At 49.8% G+C, this 20,797-nt stretch overlaps 1 long non-coding RNA gene across 1 annotated transcript; it reads left to right on the top strand.

The window, feature by feature from the left end:
- The first annotated feature begins 299 nt into the window (after positions 1–299).
- Positions 300–16,928, top strand: LOC104913219. Its single transcript, XR_795221.2, has 3 exons — positions 300–15,559; positions 15,653–15,781; positions 16,579–16,928. It is a non-coding gene; the product is annotated as an uncharacterized LOC104913219 (long non-coding RNA).
- Positions 16,929–20,797: the final 3,869 nt, after the last annotated feature.

The raw sequence follows: 20,797 nt of genomic DNA, 5'->3' as shown, positions 1-20,797 counted from the left end.
ATCTAGAGTGGGGGAGTGGTCTAGTGGGTTTGGGAGGATAAAATATGGGTAAGACACTGGGGAAGGCTCTGAGGTTTTTGGGCACTGGATAACATAATCTGGGTAGAAAATAGAAATTAATTTTCTGTGCCTACAAGTAGGGTGATGGGAAGCAACAGGCATAGGGTCACCTACAGGGGTGAGTGGGCTCACACAGTTCCTCGCTGCAGAGCACTCCTGGGACCAAAGGCTTGCACAGGCTCACAGCAAACATGTCTGTGTGTGGGAGGGTTAGGGTGGGAAAAGGCATGATATGAGCATAGAGCAGTGCTGTGGCTGCAGCCTCATGATGGGTGTGCTCTGCAGGAGGCAGTGACGCATTTCGCCTTCTGATGATCAGAAATTCCTTTGTGGAGACTGAACTCCATTGCCTGGGCCATGCTCCAGAGCAGGAGCTCCATAGAGCATCTCTTCATTTCTAGCTGGTGGTCAGTCTGTCCAGAGGCTGCAGCACAGAAAGCCAGATGCTGTTGTATGGGTTTGCTCCTGGGCCTGGATGGCTCTGCTGATGCACCTGGCAGAGTTGAGTTTGGGTCTTTGTGCTCTGGATGCAGCAGAGGGGCTGTTTGTAGAGATCTGGGTTCACCTCCCATCTGTGCCACTGGCTGTACGAGAGCTGCTTAGTATCTCCACTCTGTGATTCTCTGCCTGGCAGGCAGATAGGATGCTGCTTTGCACGCTCTGCTAGAGAGCAGACAGAGCCTGGCCACATACCGGGTGATGTACCAGTGTATCGCTGCTGGTCATCAGCAGAAGCTGCCCTGGCACTGATGGCTGTTGGGGCAGTCTGTCCACCTGCCCAGGCTCGGGGCCTTGGGTGGCAACCTAGCTCTGAGTATCTCAGACAGAAAGCAGCAGTCCCCAAAACTGTCTGTGCTCTGCAGCTGTCCCTGTCCTGTGCGGGGGAGCTGTGACGTGCAAGGAGACAGTTGCTGTCAGTCCCTCGCGTGGGGACATGCAGGCTCTTGGCATCCAGGCTGCTTTTCCCTTTGCTGAACTAGATGGGAGCGCTGGCAGCAAGTGCAGGGCCCTGAGAGCACTTGATACTGTGTGACCGTGTGGAGAGCGGGTTTCCCAAGCTGCTGCAGAGCTGAGAAGCCTTGTGGTGTGCGTTGCAACGAAGGACATCTAGGTGAGGCCAGCCTGCCTGATGCCTGCAAAATTCTGCACATCTGTAGCAGCTGTGCAGTCTGAATGATTCAGATTGCCTTGTTCATTGTGTATGTGTGTGTGTCTTGAGCTGACCCTGCATGTGGACATCCAGGCCCGTTTCCCAGCCCTCTGGGATGCTGCATATCAGTAGATGTTACTGGAAGTGGCCTAAACACAGACAGGCATGGTTTTGTGTGTGAATTGACTTCTGCAGCCTTCCCAGTGAGAGAAAAGGCTCTTGCTGGCTGTGCTGAGACAGCTTATCCAGAGCCCTCCTGCCTCGGGATAGACAGTTTCTGGCCTCTCCTTCCTTCCGAGCACCATGGGCTGCAGTGTCTTTTGCTCTGTGTCATCAGAGCAAAGCACAGAGCTCAGAGCATCACACGAGGACAGCACAGGTGCAGGGATGTGGAAGAAATCCTGCCCGTGGTGTTGACACACCTGTAGAGAAAACAGCTGAATATGCCAAGAAAGCACATGCATTCTTGTAATCAAACTAGTAACTGTGAATATAAGTGTGGCCACTGCAGGAATGAGGCTCCAGATGGTTCTCTGAGCAAGGAGGACAGAAAATGCCTATCCATGGTGAGCTTTGAAACTGGCTGCTGAGAGCATCAAACCTCAGATCTGGATGTTAAAAGCTCCAGGAGAGGGCCTGGTAACTCAGATCAGAGATAAATGATAAATGAGATAAATAGGCAGATGTGATTGTGCTGTTGGGAAACAGTGACCTGAAACCTTCCAGCCTGAAGAGCGGTTGTGGTAGGGCTGGAGGTGGCTGTGAGCAGCTCTGCAGCTGGAGGGAGAGAGCTGCTAACCTGTGTGGCTGTGGGTGCTGCAGTGTAAGGTGGGCTCAGTGAGGGTCCCATCAGCTCTCCCATAATTCAGTGCCCCTTTCTGTCACCTTGTTGTCAGGGAGTTTCCCACCCCTCTCACTTGTTCATTTCCCGCCCAGCAGCTCTGCAGTGCCAGGGATGGGAAGAGGTATGCCTGAAGCCTGCAAAAAACATCCCTGTCCCTGGGGCAGAAACCTGCCCAGAAGCGGGGCTTGGAGGTGTGGGGGTCTTTGCTGCAGACACCTTCCAGCAAGTCAGGCTGGTAACAGGATTGCATGAGGAATGGTTTTATAATGGACTGAACTCATCTTGTGCAGTAGGGAAATGGCACATATGAGGTAACCTCCTGGCTGCAGTATCTGACAGAAAAACCCCTCCCTGAAGTCTTACTTTCATGGTTGATGCTCTTCAAAATAATCTTTTTTCTCCTCGGTGTGACGAATGACATGGGAAACCCTTCTGCAAGGAAATAAATTCTGTGTGTGGCTTTCACTTGGCAGTGCTGAATTCCTTTCCATGCTGCTGTTGTCTTTCTCCTTTCCCCTTCTCCTCTTTTCCCTCCCACATCTCTCTTCTCTATCACACATCCTCAGCTTTTAGAGCAATAATTGCAGATGAGCTAAGAAAACCCTAACATGTTTTTAACGATGACTTTCATTCCTTTCTCTGCAGTGTTCTCTGAGGCTGCACTCTGAAAATGTGAAGGTGTTTCAATGATTTTTTTTGTTGTTTAGACCTGTTCTTGGAGGAGATTTCCTTGAATTGACTTTCTGCATAAGTACGAATGGGAGGTTGTCCGGTGGCACTAAATGTGGAGTCTCCTACTTCAAAAGCCACCAGAATGTGACCCTGGGCACTTGCTCTGGGTGTCCCTGCTTTAGTGGGCATTGGAGCAGATGGACTCAGAAGTCCCTGCCATCCTCAATGAGTCCTTGTCTCTGATTCTTTGTGGTCAGTCAAGGACCCATTGTCCATGTGATTCTCACTTGCTGGATGTTGAAGGCCTGGAGCCTTGGTAGATAGGTGGACTGGCCTGGTTTGCCCAGGGGTCTGGGGTTGTGTGTTAATGCCATGTTACAGGGTGCCACAAACCCTTGGCCAAGCAGGCAGATGATGTCAGCACTCTGATTTCTTTTTCCCATCTCCCTGCTGGTGAATTCAGTGGAGGTTTCCCCATTAAAGAGGAACACTGGAGTCAAGCAGCCTTGTGTCTGCCTCCAGAGTGCAGACGAGAGCTGTACCTAAGCACGACCCATCCACTCTGACCTCAGGCTCTGGTTCTGTGTTCCCTATTTCACGTTCAGCTTCATGAGTTATCTCCAGTGCTGTCAAAGTGGTGCACGAGGACATATGCATGGGCTCTTGTGCAGCCATGTAACTGAGTCCTCGAGGTTCTATCACCCATGATAAGCTCACTGCTTGCTCTCTCCTCTCCTGCTCCCCATAGGTCTTGTCCCTCCCTCCTGCGGCCCTGTCTGTCCTTCCCTGAGGCAGCTAGGACAGGTAGGAGCCCAGGAGCCTCTGTCAGCATCCTCCCGCCCCTCCAGGAGTCAGACCAAAGTCCCAGGAAGCCCAGCCCCAGGTGCTCCTGTAACACACATGGCCTGACTTTGCTTCTCTGAGCCGCTACCTGCAGCCCATCCCAGGCACTGCCAAGACTTCTGCTTTTCAGGTGCTCTCAGTGGGTGTACATCAGGGGATGTGGCTGTGGAGAGCAGAGCTGGGGCCTGAAGGCTCTGCTGGGCACTGCGGTGTGGTGGTCTTGACTCTCCCCATAGAAAAGGGGGCTGGGGTAGTGTGAGGAACAGCTCTTTGCTATTTTCAAACTGGATTGTATCTCAGAGTTGCTGTGTCGGGAGAGGCCTGGTGCTGGGCTTGATGCTGGCAGTCCTGCTGTTCCCTGTCTGACTTCCAGTGCAGGCCAGTGATGCAGGGGGAGGACAGAGAGCAGCTGCCAGATGGCTGCAGAGTGGACATGCTGCCTTGCTGCCTTGTAGCATTGCAGGAGAGATTCCAGATGAGAGCAAACACCAAGCCTGCAGCAAGATGCACTGGAAGGGTGCACTGGAAGATCATGCCAGGCCAGTGGCTGGTTATGTTGTATGTGAGAACTTCCCCCCAGTGCCAGTGACCCTTTGTGCACCCGCTTCTGCAGTGTGAGCTCAGTGGGACTGCTGGCAATGGCAGTGCTACTGCTTCTGGGGTGTTGTGTCCCTCACAGCAGAGGTTGCTCAGGGTCCTTGGAGAAGCCTTCAGTCACAGCAGGGTCACTGCTGGCAGCTGAGCCTGCTCAATACAGGGGACCTACACAAAGGAAAGCACACTGGGGAGAATGGGAGAAAGAGAGAAGCCACTGTGAGCTGGAGCTGAACAGTGCTGGGTGACCTTTTTTGCTCCAGCAGCCTTGTTCAGAGGGAAGTGGAGGACTCTTTATGTTGACATATTGCACTCAGAAGCTCAGCAGTGTGTTTTCCCTATATCAGGAGCTGCATGCCGCACACACGTGTTTATGGCAGGGAAATGGGGAAGCTCTGCTGCTACCTTTCCCTAAACAAGTCCCACCTGGCTCCTTATCCAGCTGGCAAGGAGCAGGAGGGACCCATGTCCCCTGCCCATGGATGGGGGGATATCCCCCACCCTCCCTCTGCAATTGGATGCTTGCAGAGCAAAGCTTGCAGCAAGCCAAGCATCACTTGCACTCCATCAGACGTAGGTGTCTATAAAAAGCCTCTCTGGGGTTGTGATTGGGTGTGCTGGCTGTGCCACGTGGTCTCTTGTAAGGCCTGTGTTGCTGAGCAAGTGGCATTCCACTTATTTTTGGCACAAATAGTCTTTAGTTAATACATAAATTCAGCTTAAATTCTGGATGGAAAATAAATCCCAAGTGGAGGCTCTGCTAATAAGATGACAGACGCTTCGGGGAGCCGGGGCTGCTTGTCAGCAGAGCGGTTGTGACTGCTGAGATCTGAGAGCAGCAACATGCTCAGGCACAAGGTCCTTAATAGTTACCATGAGTTGTTGGACTAAATTACAGAAAAATTAGGCAGATAGCTGAGATGAGCTCTAACTTGAATTGCTAGAGCTGAACTTGTTACAGCAAATGCCCCAATGCAATCCCGAGTCGCACACTGTCATGGAGAGAAAAGGAGGGAGGTGGAGCATCATTTTAGGTCTGCAAAGCTGCAAAGCACTCTCCTCTCTGACTGTGTGCTGGTCTGAGGCTCTCTGTAGTACCTCTCCTTTCTGAGTGACCCACTGTAGGTCACCCCAGCGTGTTTCCTAGTCCATCCCAGGGAACTTTCACCCCACTGGGTGGGTGGTGGAAGAATGCCAGGTCATCGCTGCGTCTCCTGCTGCATGCCTCACCTTTTGCATGAGATCTGCTCCTCTTCACTCAGCACATGAGCCTCTTGCCAGGTAGCAGGTAGGATTTTAGTCATTCAGGTCTCAGATCGATCTTTCTGGGGAGGTTCAAGGCCTTTTTGTCACAGTCAGGACCAATGATGCAGCACTGGCCTCATAAAGTGTGGGGAGCCTGAGATCACTTCTTTGCTGTGGATTTCCACTGGACCCTCCTTCTCTCCTCTGCAGTCTCAATCAGAAAGTCTGGCAGAGTAAGGTTCTATTTTTTTAATTTTTATTTTTAGGTTTTCTGGTCAATAATGTGCAGTTGCTTTGTTTTTCTGAGCTCTCGAGGGGAGAGGGAAGGCTCATTCTGGAGCCTTTTAGGACTGTTTTTACTGCAGCAGGGAAAGCTCTGACTAGCACTGTCAGTGGACAACTATAACGCACAGTGGGATATGGCTAGGTCTCTACTACAGCCTGTGGACAAGACTTAACAGCCTTAAAGCACTGTAGGGAAGCTGTAGGTGGATGCAGCTGTTCCTCTCCTCTCTGATCCTTCATAACTCCACTCTCATCTGGGACCTGCTCAGCCCAGTTGAGGGCCCTTTCTGAGTCTCATGAAGAAAGGCCCTACCGCAACTGGTTTGATAACAAAGCTTATTTAATACGACAGCATAAGAAGAGGAGCACAGATAGCAAGTAAATCTAACATCCATTCAGATGCCGGGCAGCCCACATTTGCACAACATCAGACAGAGCCTGGCTGGGTTTCTCCCATGGAGTAGGTCAGATCCCATCCCCGGTGAGAAGTTCTCCCTTTCGCTCATTTGAGCTATGGTGCAGTTTTCTTGCAAGAGAACAACTTTATCCCTAAAAGACATTCTCATGAGAACTTTTCTCTGCATTGTTAGCCTGGCACACAGATCTGCAGGTGGTGTGATTGCCCGTTTCAAGTGGGTGCTGCCTGCAGGTTCCTGCATTGCAGTGAGCTGCTGAGTCTGTCCTGTGGCCAAGGGAGTGCAGGGCAGCCATGCTGGGTGTGCAGCATGGCACAGACATGGTGCACTTAGTTAACAGATGTGTCACATGATGTGCAGGGTCAGGGCCAATACTCCCCCATTGCTGCACAACTCCTGAGATGTGGGTGCCTTCCTCCAGCTATCACTGGTGACCCTTTTGGTGCAGTTGAGCTCCTGGCTCTAACCCAGGATTTGGGCTTTGTGCACCCATCACCAAATCTGAGGCTTTCTGCATAGTTTGGCCTCCAGCCTGACATGTGCACCTGGCACTCAGGCCCAGATTCTGCACCACAGACAATCCAGGTGGCCCTAGATATATGTACAGACTGGGGGAGAGCAGCCCCTCAGAAAGGGATCTGGGAGTTCTGGTTGATAGCATGATGAGGGGAAAAGAGCTGCTGGTGCTGGAGAGAGCAGGGGAGGCTGGGGCTATGGCAGCCTCCATCACAGCCCCGCTTCCAGCTCATGAAGGGCTCAGGTTAGCCACAAAATCGGTGCAGGGACACAGAGATGAAGGTGAGGGCTGCCCATAAGCAAGGTCAGCCTTGCTCTGCCTGTGGTTCCTGCTGCACAGAGCTGCTTATCCCCACTGGGTGAGGCAGGGAGCACGCCATGCTTTGATGGAGACAAGGAGCGGTTTAGAGGGAATTAGAAGGGATTTATGGTGGTGGAGGAAATCAAAATAAGCATGGCCTGGGTCAGGGGCACTGGGCTGTATGGAGAGGCTTGTTGCCTGGGAATGCACCTGAGGAATTACAGCATTGGCAGCAGGGCTGCTCACAAGGGTTTCTCTTAAAGCCCCAGTTCCCAGAGCTGTGGGATACACAAATCTTGGTTTCCTTGTAAAAATTGTGTGGTAACAGAGATGAGACAGGGAATATGAACCAGCAAAGCGCATCCCACTGGAACGTGAGTAAACATGTTCCAGCATTTATTATCTTTCCTGTGTGCTTGAAATCCAGCCCCAACCTGGGAGAGTCCAGCACTATTTTGGGTTAGCAGCATGGAGAACCCAAAGAATATCCCTGTTTGCATGTCTGACCTGAGGTTTCTCCTTGCTTCCAGTTGTTTAACTGTTGTACAGCTGCTTTGGGGACCACCGTCCAGCAGCGATAGCTCAGAATCTGTTGTCCCAGGACTTTGTTGCACAGCATCATCTCTCCTGGCTGGTCAGCTGGGTCCTCAGTGCTAGCCGAGCGTGCTAAAGCCACATGCATGACAACCAGGCTCTGATCCACCATGTTGTCAACTTTTAGTGGCAAAGACATTGTCTGTTCCCCTTGACTTGCTGGGACAAGAGGTGCAGGCTGATGAATGACACTGGTGTTGGCACTGGTGTTGACTCTAGTTGCTAATGGCTATGGAGGACATCCTGCTGGACCTGGGGTGAGCTGCTGGAGCAGTTTCATCTCACAGCCTCAAGGATGCCAGGATGCAGCAGTGCCTGGCAAAACACAGGCAGGCTTCGCCAAAGGAGCTTGGGATCTGGCGGGTGGGTGGGGTGCTGACAGCTCCTCCAGCTGCCCTCAGATTGCTGCAAAGAGCCTGCCTTCACCTTCCACTCAGCACCCAGGCTGTCAGTGAGATGTTTGTGAGCCCCCCGTGGTGTCTGGCAGGACTTGCCCACTCAGAAATCATAGGGCTTGGTGGTGTTGCAGGTGGGGATTGGGGATGCGGCTGGGCTGTACCAGGGGTTTTTATTCCAGCTGTGTAATGCATAGCCAAGCTTCTAGCTGTCAGAAGCAGTAGGGTGCATGTCCCACATCCCCACTGCTGAGCACCAGCATTAGCATAGTTTTCCTCATGTACAATAAGAGATAAGAATGGGGAAGGCTAGGAATCTACAGTCAGGTGAAAAACATCCAATTGCTGCCATCCCCAGAGGCATTGGCAGAGAAAACTCAGGCAGGTTCTTGCTGGAGCTTTGCCTGGAGCTGGTCCTGTGTTGCACACTTAATGCTGGGAGGGTTCCTGCTCTGCATCCTGCAGTTTTTCAGATAGCAACATTGGGAGGAGATCACAAGACAGGAGGAAGAGGACAGTCACAGCACATGTGAAGCTGCAGCAGCCAAAGGACTGCAGGGGAGAAGATGGAGATATGGTGGGGGAGCAACATGAGTCCCCAAATGATCACGGTGGAGGGTCAGCCAATGAGTTAGCTGAGCAGGTCTTTGAGCTGGCAGGAAGACAGGCCAGGTATCTGGTGGATGGTGGCTGTGTATGAGGTCTTCATCTGTGCTGCCATTGCTGCAGAGCCCTGTGGAGCAGCAGAGGAACCGTGTGGACTGACAGTGCCCCAGCTGCTTAAAAAACAGTGGTGAGGCAGATCTGAACCTGGGGCATGCCATAAGGTGTGTGTTTTTTACACAGCTGTATCTCCATGGACAAAGTGTGTGAGATCTTGGGAATAGAGAGAGACACAGGTGGAACATTTTTTCCTTTGGCTGCAAAGCCAGGCAGTCTGAGTCTTGGAGTGGCTTGCCTCAAGGTCATGAAGCAAAGGCTTCTATGGAGGATTGGGAGAAGCAATGGGAGAAGTATGTTAGATGCTACTCTAACATACTTCTGGGCATCTTTTACCTAAAAGTGCTTTACCAGTGCAAAAGTGCTTTTGATTCTCCATGTAGGCTTCTCTGAAGACTTATGTCTGGCACAGACAGCCTCTAACAAAGCTCCAAGGTGACACAGCAAGTTGTCACTGGCCTTGTCAGATCCTGAGGCCTCATTCTACTGAGTATGGATTCAGATGCCCATGTAACTGCTAGCTTTGGCTGGATGCTGTTTTCCTGCTGTCAGAGGAGAGGTGAGGGTTGGGCTGACCTGCATTTTGTTAGAACTGCTTCATCGTTTAATGCTTTATTTGATGGAGATAAAACAAACTGCAGCAGGAATTGTGCTGCTCAAATAGGCAGTTCTCGTTTCTCTCTCACAAAGAGCTCTGTTGAGTGTCTGCAGCACGTGGTGTGCAGTGCTGTGGGGCAAGGAGAAGACCTGGCTCTCCTGTCCCAGTGAGTGTGGACATCTCCTGCCCTGACTCCTTGGTTGTGTTGCTACAGGGCTATTCTCTGTCACAGATGCCCATATGCAGCCTGCATCTGTGCTATCGAAGACAGCCACTGACACAGGGTGGTTATGTACAGAGAAGGAGCTCTTGAACTGTAAGTTTTTTTTCTTCCTAGGTAAAACAGTGTCAGGGAATCTTCAGCAGCATAGGAGTGCAACCACACGTTGCCCTCATGCAGTTTGATTTATTGATATTGCTGCATCTTTGGGATATTCCAGCTAACAGCAGCAGCAAGGCTCCTGCAGTGGTCGGTGATGCAAAGGTTGAACCTTAGGGGAACATTTCTGTAGTGGCCACTGCTTACTGTCTGGTGGTGCTTGTAACCTAGCAAAAAAGGAAACCCAAATGAATGCAGGTATATTTTCCAGGAAGGCAGGAGTTGTGGGTGGTGTCTCAGAAGGAGCTTTTCTCCAACTATGCCTTTCTCCTAATCCCATCACAGAAAATGCTGGGTGTTGGGAAAGGTCCATCTGAACTATGACCAAAATGGGAGAACTCTCCATCTCCTTGCACAAGGCTGCTGGGTGCAGTTCATGAAGGCTGAGGCTGCTGCAGATCCATCCCACCCTCTGTGGCCTACAGGAGCCTGCAGCCATATCAGCTCCAGGCGAGTGGGAGGGTTTTCATGTGATGACTTCTGCATGGTGATGCCCGCAGAGATTTTCCATTCCTTAGGGTCTGAAGGAAGGAGGGCATCCCTGGGAGGGCCTGAGGCCTGCCAGCAGGCCATGAAGGGGGAGTGCTCTGCTGTAGCCAGGACAGAGCCTGGGCTAATGCTGACTTTGGTGGTGCTGCAGGCTGCTCCTGAGCAGGAGCTGGCCCTCCATTGCATTCGGTATGCTTGTTGGAGCTCACAACTGGAACATGCTGTCCTAGAAAACTGCATTAGTCCCAGAGTCTCTGAGGCTGTTGCTCCTGCGTAGCCATTTCCAGTCAGGGGAAAGTGGGACAGGAGAGACCTGGCAGCAGCTCAGGCATGGGGAGGAAACCACAAGGCTCTGTGCTGCTGCTGGTGTGAGCCTGGCATGGCTTCTCTTCAGATGCTTGGAAAACTGTGAAGGGGAAATCAAGGTAAAGAGGATGAAGGCTAGTGACTCAAGTTCAGCCATATGGTTTATTTCTATGCCTAAAACTTTCTCAGGTCCTAATTAAGGACACATTAAGTGATTAGTGTCACCTGTGATTTAATCAAGGTTAATAGGCAGCACCTGTCATTAATGGCAACCATGACATGATGCACATCAGCTGCAGCTTGCTTTTCTAAAGTATGGAGCAATCTACCTGCAAAAGGTGCTCAGCTGTAACACAGTACCACTTTGTGTTGAAAAGGACTCTCAGGTTAAAATCATATCTAGAAATAATAATGCATTCCCTTACATCTGTTTCTAATAGCACAGTTGATATGGGGAAATCAGGGGAAATTCAGAAATGAAGAAAGGTTCTCTCTGCTCTCTGCAGTTTTGACTGTGTAGCTACCCACGTGCACACCCCAAACATATTTTTAATAATCATAAGCAATGTCTTTAGGGAAAGCTGCTGAAACTTTCACTCTAAAATTGATTTCTGCTCTATGTGTGGCTCCCAAGAATATTCCATGGGCTTGTTTTCTGGGAGTAGGGAAGTCAGTGAGGGGTATGTCTCACAGTGCAGCGTTTTCAAGGGCTTCGTGTAACTTCCTTTTGATTCCTTGTGCTATACAAAGTGATTTGATGTGTCTTGATTGCCAGGCTGCAGAGACAGATTATGCAGGGATGCTGATGAGTGCCTAGCCAGTGCTCAAATACGTTCTAACAGCAGTGGGTCTGGATGCAGGCCTGGAGGCTTGTGAGGGCTCTGCCACAGTGCCACCACTTCCATTTCACAATTTGCAGACCAGTCCTGAAAGCCCTCCTGATCCCCACTTTCACCTTTGTGCTTTAAGCTGCTAGGAGAGAAGGAACTCTGTTTAAAGCTGGCTGTATCCTCCTGCATGAACACAAGTGCTGGGAATTACAAGAGATCTTGGAGTATTCAGACTGATTGGGAGAAGTAATGAGTTGTGCCCTGAGATGAGGACATGTCTGGAGAGACCAGGAAAGGCAGTGCATCTTAGCAGATGTGCTTTTCCTCTGGAATCAGTTATGTGGGAGCTGCTGGGAGGTTTTGCATGCCATTCAACATCTCCCTGAAGATGAAAGATTCCTCCCTAAACTCTTGTTCAAGGGGACAGTTAATCTGCAAAATGGATCTGGAAGAGCATCTGGACAGCTGTACCCAAAGTTCCTACACATTTGCCTGGAACAAGCTGCAGCATTTTGGCATGCAGTGTAGTGGTATATCCTGGAGCAGACCCTGGGCAGGGGAGGCTGGCGAAGACATTCTTATGGATTGTCATAGTTGCAGTGTTTGTGCAAAGCGATATGTATAACCTGAGGATCTGGCCTGTTAGCAGAGACTTCGGGCATGAAGTAACAGCAGTTCTGATCTGGGCAAAGTGTTTCCCAGGCATGAGCTGAGCTTTGGGACTGGGGCCCAAGGGCAGGAGCTGCCAGGCAGACTGGCAATGCCCTGAGTTATGGAGTGACAGGGCTAATGAGACTGAAGCCTGGAACGCCCTATCTCTCCCTCTAGGATGGGATGTAGTCTGAAGATAGGTGTGACTAGGGGTTCTGCATTCTCCATTTTCACATCTCAACACCAGCTAGTTCTTTTACAGAGGGCTGGGAGGAGTGGGGTCAGAAAGTCTCAGCTGTCTGGAACTGCCTGGCCTGATCCTGGTGCCCAGTTTCAATGCTGTCCTGGGGAATGGGCTCCACCCTCCCTTCCCCACCCTGCTGGCAGCCCTCCTCTGACAGAACTGCCCTGCTCCAGCCCTGCCACAGCCCATCTGGGAACTGCCTGGGTGCAGGCAGAAGGGAGCAGCAGCCTTCCTGCTGCCAGACACTGAGCAGATGGTTTCATCCACACCTAGACAAGGCTCTGTCTACTGGGCTGACACGGGAGGCTAAACAGTTGTGTGAACACATTCCCTCTGTCATCGCTGACTTTTCCTATGCAGTTGTCCTGAGGGACAAAGAGGGGATCAGCATGTGGGATGTCTGAGCACATGGAACATCTTGATGCCAGCCCAGGTCTGCAGGGACTGAGTGCCTGCAGAAGAGGAAGCATGGGACCCAGCTGCTGGGCGTAGCGGGGCTCATTTTGCGGAGGTTGCCAGTCACACACTGACCGTGGTGCTTGCCAGCTCCCGAGGGAGGAAGCAATCTGTGTCATCTCACAGCGGGCTTCCTTAAATCTCAGCCTGATTAAGTGGTGGCAGTATGGGCTGCCCGATATGAAACAGCCAGCTTCCTTCTCTGAAAAGGGCCGATAGTGCAGAAATAGCCTGTTAATTGTGTGCATTTTCCTGCAGTCAGAGGCCAGTAACACGTGAAATCACTAGATTCTGACTCTGTGGGTAGACATCTAAAGACGACCAGCACCACATTGGTTACAAAGTGAGTCTGCCATGCTTCTGAGAAAGGTGAATTTGAACACTCTGGGTTTCTTTTCAACATCAAGATGTGTGAGGGATTTAGGGAATATCCTCTCAGCTTTTGACATCTTGTCTGACCTTTAAAATGCGGTCCTTGTGCTTTCTGTGGTGAGATATGGGCTGAGATACTCATGGACTGCATGCAGAGATGGTGAAGCTTGTAGAAAGCTTTGCTGTAGAAGAAGAGATGGTGTGGAAGGCTCTTAGAAGGGTTTTTTGTGGCTGTGGTTTTCCATCAGCACGTTTACTGAGAGCTGTATCACAGTCTGGAAAGAGAGTTTAATGCACAGACTGCTGATAAAGAAGTGCTGTAAGTAGTTACATTAGAGTTATTTATTCATTTCAAAGAGATAAAAGCTTTCTGAAATCAGTGCAGTCATCTTAGCTTGTGGCTGTTGTTTTTCTTAGTTTCTTGTGTATTTTAGAGACCCAGTTAATTACAGGCAATGACTGATGCTCAGAAGAATACAGCTCAAGCTGAATTGTTTATTTTTCTTTCCCTTCATTCTCAGAAAGCAGTGAGCTGGGGCCTGCCTTGTGGTGGGTCTTCAGCTTTCGACATATAGGAATAAAATACTGTCAGCTGTGTTTGTGCTGAGACACAGTCAAACATTAGTGCTTCTCCAGTTTGAAGAGCGAAGAGGTATGGAGGTAATGTAAATGACAGCATCAATGCATTTTGCCTGGTGAACACTATGTAGAAAGCATAAATTAAGAGTTGTCCACTGGAATCCTCTGGAGATGTGATCTGGAGGACACCAGCCTCAGGTGCTGCTGTCTGCAGGTTCCCAGCACTGCAGGGAGAAATGTGGGATGGCCTTGCCTTACACACTCCTTAATTTCAGCATGCTGGTTAGAAGGGAACATTAAACTTGGAGATATTTATGTGCAACTTCTACCTAAAAAGCTTTCTGAGAAACCCTGCCATCCTTTATGGACATGTTACGTAGGGATTTCTCGCTCCCTGTTGGAAGGCAGGAGTCTCAATGAGTTGGACCCTCTTGAGCAGCGCAGTTATGCTTTGCAGGGCAGTTATGACTTCCAGCACAGGGTTGTGCTGAGGAACAGCCTTCAGCAGGTGGGATCAGATCTGAAGCTACCAAGGGCTTTTTTTTCCTGTGAGCTGTCTCTGTCTTCCACACTACATAGCAAAGTTCCCAGTGCTTGGGGATGAGCACTTCCGCTCTGTAATCTTTGGCTCAGGTCTGCTCTGAGCCCCATGCTGTGCTCTGAGACACTGTTGGCAGTTGCTGGGGTTTCAGCAGTGCCAGATTCCTATGATCCCGAAGAGGTGTGGCGGCCAAGCATGATCTAACTTGTTCATGATCTGTCAACCATTAGAGGCTGAACTGATCTCCGTCAAACAAGAGCCCATGGGCAAAAAACCTGTACCTCTGGTATGGAAAGATAGTGAGGACCTGAAAGCAAGACAGAGCTGTGGGCAGTGTAGGCACACACAGAGGGAGCTCAGTGGGAGCACAGCTGGGAACAGAGATACGTGCTCAAGCCCTCTTTCCTGGACATCCCAGCTATGGCTCTTGCCTCCCCGATGAGCATTGCCCTGGACTGCTTGGGCAAGTAGGCCTCAGTTTCCGTGGAGAGGTTCAGTTTGAGACCTGAAGCTTGTTTCAGTGTAGGGCTTGGGATTTAGACCAACCTATTGACCCCAGAAGAAGAACCACTGTCTGCCAGGAAGGAAAATCCCTCTCCTCTTGAGTCATGCTTAGGTAACCTGTTTCATTTCCCTTAAAGTCCATCTAGAACCTGATGGCAGGTGCTAATAACCTCATTGGGATTTGGAATCATAGAACAGAATCATAGAATCACTAGGGTTGGAAAAGACCTCTGAGATATCTAGTCCAACTGACCACCTACCACCAATATCACCCACTTGAACCATGTCCCTAAGTACCATATCTACATCTACACCCACCATCATCTCCTGATGATGACTGTCCTTCTGAGGAAGCCTTTTTTATGCAGCTATCACCTGTCACATTGAAGCAAGGTTAGGCCAACCCCTGGTGCTTTTCACTGAGGCACGCAGGGCTGGCCTGAGCGTGTAACGCAGGTGGCCAACTGGCCTCATATATTTCACATTATTCTTTCTGCCTTGGGGAAAGGCCATGCACCACCGAGGTCTTGATTACTGTGATTCTGTTTGAACTGTTCACTATCTGATGGGTCTTACTCTCCCTGGCCTCTTCTAGGAGCCGATAATCCTCTCCCTCCAATAACACCTTTCTCTAGTCCTCTTTTTCCCTTTCCTAGTATTGGTGTCACCCTGCTCTGTTCATGTCTCCTCTTTCAGCCTCTTTTCTTTCTGATCACGTCCTGGCCATCTCCCTGTGCCCCGACCCAGCTTTCCTTGCTGCCTTCCCTCTCTGCAGCTCATCACCACTGGCGTGTCCCAACAGGCTGGCAACATTTGCAAAATGAAAATGTCTTTTACCACATTTTTCAGTTTTGCCACCAAAATCTGACAGCCAAGAATATGAAGCTGCTTCTGCTGCCCCGTGTGTGCTTGGTGACCTGAAGGCAACCTAGCCAAGGCTCTCCTGAGCAGTTCCCAAGCCATTCTTGCTCTCATGTAAGTGTTCTTAAAACAACGATCTGATCTAATTGGCTGGAGAAGTTCAGCCTTGAGACTGATGTTTGGCCCCATCTTTTTCCTTTCTTTCAGGCTTTGCTGCCCCAGGAAGAAAGGGCAGTTCTTGGATCACCATAGTCTGCTTGACTTCTCCAATCTCAAATTATTCTGCTTTTGACATAGGCAGCAGGCTAGCAGCTGGCACTTGTGAGAGCTGAGGAGGTGAGTTCATAGGAAGAGGACAGCCTCCAGTTTCAGTGCTTGGGAACCAGCTGGTGTTTCATTGGGATCTCGAAGGCTTTTTGCTGTAGGTGCACAGGGGCTGTCCTAGGAAGCAGGGACCTGGCTGAGTGTGGCCTTTCTGGGCGCATCTGAGCTGCTTATCTGCTGTCCTGGCTTAGTGCTGGGTTCCTGGCTGAAGAGATATGCTCAACCTATGTGCTCACCCAAGCCCTGCCTTGTACCAAGAGCCTTCTTAGTGACGGGCAGGACTTTTTGGTTGCGCTTTCCCTCCTGTTGCCTTGAGCTCAGTGGTTGTCTTTTTAGATTGTATCTCCTATCTCCCCATTTCTAGACTTATCTCATATATTACTGCAGTTCTCTTTGGGATCCAGCCTAGCCAAGATCATCAATGTGATGAGCTTGATTTTCTAGTCCTATCCATTGCCTTGATCTCAGGATGGGTCATGAGGATAATAGAGCATCTTGCAGCTGATTTAATTTTTGCAGGGATTTGAGTTCTCTGGCTCAGCTTAATCATGATTAAGGCCAACAAAAAATCTGGTAGCTGATCCTCTGAGTGAAGAGGGGCTTCATTTGATCAGTAGATGAACTTGGGGCATCTACTGACAATCTGAAGGGTTTTTTCTTAGGCCTCATTTAGTTTGTTTTAACTGCCTAGGCTGTGCTATGTTGGGCAGAGCTGCTGGGTCACACACTGCTATTCATGAGGATGCCTTTATCTGGAGAAGCCTCCATCTGTTCCACAAGGTGTCATGGTTTTCTCTTTAATATCCTAGGGATTGTTTTCAGGACAACAGTAAAGAAGAGACTGACAATGCAGATGGAATGGAAGAAGATGACAAGTGATTAAACATCTGTAGATGAATGGAGATGCAGCTTAAGAGATTGACTGTCGCCTGCTGAGTGGAGAGATGGAAGGAAAGATTGCGTTCATGTGCACCAGGATTGCAAATCCCACCCTCCCCCAGCAGATCTTAAATTGTGTTTGTTACTTATTTTGAGCCTTCCCATGTATAAACCTTCACACAGCTTTGTACTGCACCTTTATAGCCCCAGCTACTATTTCTACCTGCCAGAACCTCTGATCTTGTTTTCTGGGCAGAGATCCTACAAAATAAAACTTAGGTGGTCAAACAAGCTGCTTGCTGTGCCAGTGTTTTCTTTGGCTCTCATGTCTGTGCTGCATTCTTGTATGTGCATGACTGTATGTGTTAACGTACACAGATGAGGGATAGTTTGCAGGTAGCCATCGACCAGTGTGTGCCTCCGAAGATGTAATAATTTGGGGCCTTTCTTGAAACATTTCCTTATTACAGCAGCTGGAAAGTTTTCTAGGTGCTGCAGGTGCAGGGCGATAGAGGCTGGCCTGGCTGGGGCAGGTCTGTTGCACCCATCAGCACTCAGTGCAGGGATGGGTGACCCCTGAGCGTCCCCTGTCCCCCGCTAGGTGGCACTGGGAGCCCTGCTATGGTGTCCCTGCCCCCAGCCACACAGCCTGACCAAGCCCTGCACCCCGCCTCTGCCAGCAGTCTCCTGGACGGGGAGCACTGCGCAGGGAGGGGGACGGGATAGGGAGGCTGTTGGAGTACTCCAGCCCTGTTCACTGATCTGGTGTGTCACACCTGCCCTCTGCCATGGGGTACTTCCCACGAGGTGCACCAGAAATCTATGCCAGAGCCCTGGCCCTGCCACGCTCAGGGTCATTGCACTGCATGGGTCTCACTGGGAGGCAACGTGCTGTTGGTGTCTGGATGGAGTGACCGCATCGCATGGGTTCTGCCGGGAGTCGCTGCGTTCTGTTGTCCCGCTGGCACTGCTCTGGGGCATCTGGTGTCCTGGTGTGTCACATGCTGTTATGCTGTGTGTATCAGTCTGGGCAGAAGTGAGGTGGTTCTCACCATACATGGTTCTTCTGCTGAGCTGCAGCCTTGGGTCTCCATCTGTGCTAGTTTATGGTTTAGAATAAGCAGAAAGGCAATGGTTATGTTAACTTCAGCCTCTCTTGTTTTCTTTGCCCAGTGCAGTTTGCTTTTAGCCACAAAGCCGTAATATTCACTTTTGATTCTAGCTAGACCTGAGAGGAACAACCTTCTGTTGTCCTTGGAATGACTGTGGGAGCTGTAATATCCATCTGAGCTGCAGCTGTTCTGTTGTGTAGCTGTTTTTGGTTCTTGTACTTGCTTTTGTTTGGTCAATTAGTGCCAATTGCAGAGCGGACTTGTGATGACCCTGCTCAGGTGACCAAGGCTCCGGGTGCTTTTACCCTGAGGTCACTCTCAGCTCAGACCAGATCTGAATGAGGGATTGGTAAAGCTCCACAAATCCTGTTAGCAGCTCTTAAGCTGGATGAGACTTGTTCTTGCAGAGCAGCAGACTCCGAGAGCAGGTCGGATAGGTTCAGTTTGGCCAAAGGTGTGAGAGAAAGCCTGCACATGGAGGAGAGTTAACTTCATTGGGTCCTGTGTGAAAATGCTGTCTGTTGAGCCTAAAACCAAGTGTTGCATCACAGCTGTGAGGGCAGGCTGCCTAACTACTCAGGCTGTCACTAGAGGGAGCAGCGTGTAGTTTTTTTCTCTTCTTGTGAACAGCAACATGATGCAGTGACACAGCTGGGAGAGTGGTTTGGCAGGAGGAGTTTGGGAGAGATGCTGCATAAGGACAGATGTTTCTCTAGGTGAAAGGAAACCTCTCATCCAGCTCAGCCAGGAATTCGTGGGGGTGAAGGAGGTGAACATTCCTATGGTCATCTTGCTAAGTGAGAATTGCTTTCTTGTCTCTCCTTTTGGGTCTTGGAAGTGCAAGGTTTTGAAAGGAGCTAGGGCCCTGATAAGTGCAAGCTCTGAGTGCTTTGGGGACAGAGGATGCAATGAGAAAGATGGTGAACTCAGTTGGCTCTGCTGCTTCTGCAAGTGAACCAGCTTTGCTCTGCAAGGAGCGTTACTTCACTTACGTAGAGATCTGCTGGAGATCTTGAAGAACTCTCTGTTAGCCAGCTTCTGGTGCCCCTCCTGCTTACACTGACATACTGAGTAATGCTAAGTTGCATCTCTGTGCCATGCTGTGCTGCAGTGGGCACATTCGGAGGTACCCCTCTGGGCCTAGAATCTAAACACAAGATAGGGAACAGGGGAATAGAGACAGTGCAAGGAAACAAAAAGACCATAATGCTATCCTGCCTTGTCATGAATTGGATAATTCCCCCATGACTAGTTGATGGGCAGTGGATTGCTCAGTGGGAGGAAACGGATCTGGAGTCAGTTCTGTGAACCTCATTCTCTCATTTGTAAAATGATGTTGTGAACATCTGGCTCACACATGGAGCGTGACACTTGGCTCGGAGTCTTATAAATGTTTTCAGATCCTTGAATGGCTGTTGCTGAAATGTGAAGGATCATCATTAATGAAATATGCAATAACACTGACGGAGCATTTGTGTTTGCTGCAATTTGTAACTATGTTCTAACATTTGTTAACGAATGCTATTGTGGGCTGCAGTGTGACCAAGGAACACTTGAGGATAAACACCACCAAGTGTTTGTTCCTGGGTTGTGCTACTATTTATCACTGCAGGTGTTGAAACATATCATGTTGTGCAGCAAGGCTTTAAATGGGTGAATAGGGTAAGAGAGGAGACTTAGCTACTGCTCCTTCCTTTTGTTTTTTCCATCTGCTCTGCTTACATTAAACACAGGCAAATGCCACAATTGGCTGATCAAAGATCTACTGTGTTGGAGAGCTGAATATCTATATGACATCAGAAGAATCTCATCATTTGGCTAGGCATTGGCTTTAGACAATGCAGCTCGTGGTAATGAAGGTATACCCATCAAGAGGCCTGAAGAAGAAGCAAATGTTTACACATAAGCTGAAGTTGAAGGAATAGAACAAAGATTAATCAAACAAAGGCAGTGGGAGGCCAGCATGGATGAGTATGGGGCCCCTAACTAAACTCAGCAAAGAAGTGAGGTGTAGAAGAAGGACATCCAAAGGCGGGTGACCCAGGAGCTGCCGTCTGGTGTTGCAGGGCTAGGATTAGAAAATCAAGGCTGACCTGGAGTTGAATCTGGTATGAAATGTGAAGGGTGACAAGAAAGGATTGTGTAAGTGCCTAGACAGAAAAAGGAAGACGAGGGAAAATGCCAACTAGCTGCTGAATGTTGCTGGTGACTTGTTGACAAATTGCCTGAAAAACATTGCTTCAGTCTTTACCAGTAAGACCGGCCTCAGCAATTCAAAGCTACTAAGACCAGGCAGAAGACTTGAGCAAGGAAGACCTACCTTATGGTTAGGGATCACCTAAGCAAACAAGTCCCACAAGTGCTAGAAAATGGTCCGTCTTTCATACAAAGAGAGGTTGAGCAGGTGGTTCTGTTCGGCCTGGAGAAGAAAAGCCACAAGTGGATTTTATCTGTATGTATAAATACCTGAGGGCAGGTGAATGAAGGAGAGTGAGACAGTGCTTCTCAGTAATGCCTTGTGACAGGGCAAGTGGTGATGGGCTCAAACTGAAACACCATTCCCTCTGAATATCAGGAAGCACTTCTCAACTATGTGAGAGTACTATGTGAGTGATCAAGTACTGGCAGAGATTGCCCAGACAGGTTGTGAAGTCTCCATCCTTGGAGACGGCCAAAAGACAACAGCCATGGTCCTGGGCCACTGGTTGTATTTGGCTGTGCTTTGAGCAGGGGATTTAGACCAGACGATATCAAGAAGTCCCTTCCAATCTCAATGATTCTGTGATTCTGTTGTTCCATTGCGAGGTCCCTACTCCCTCATAAGTTGACATGGGCTCATGAGCAGTCTCTGTTCTGCCATACCTTCTCAAGCCTTCTTGCAACTTCTCTGCATGTGGTGCTGACTCCACTGCTGCGATCTAGTATGTTGTGTTCACATTGACTCAGTTGTTTCTTATTTATTTTCTGACTGCATCTCCCATGTTCTTACGATTGGTTTGTATCCTGAACTTAAGGCTGCTTGACTTCCTCTGGAACC

The sequence above is a fragment of the Meleagris gallopavo genome, chromosome 15 (genome assembly GCF_000146605.3).
Source record: "Meleagris gallopavo isolate NT-WF06-2002-E0010 breed Aviagen turkey brand Nicholas breeding stock chromosome 15, Turkey_5.1, whole genome shotgun sequence".
NCBI classification, from domain to species: Eukaryota; Metazoa; Chordata; class Aves; order Galliformes; family Phasianidae; genus Meleagris; species Meleagris gallopavo.
Note: the sequence above shows the minus strand (reverse complement) of the source record. Positions and strands in the feature narration are given on the sequence as shown.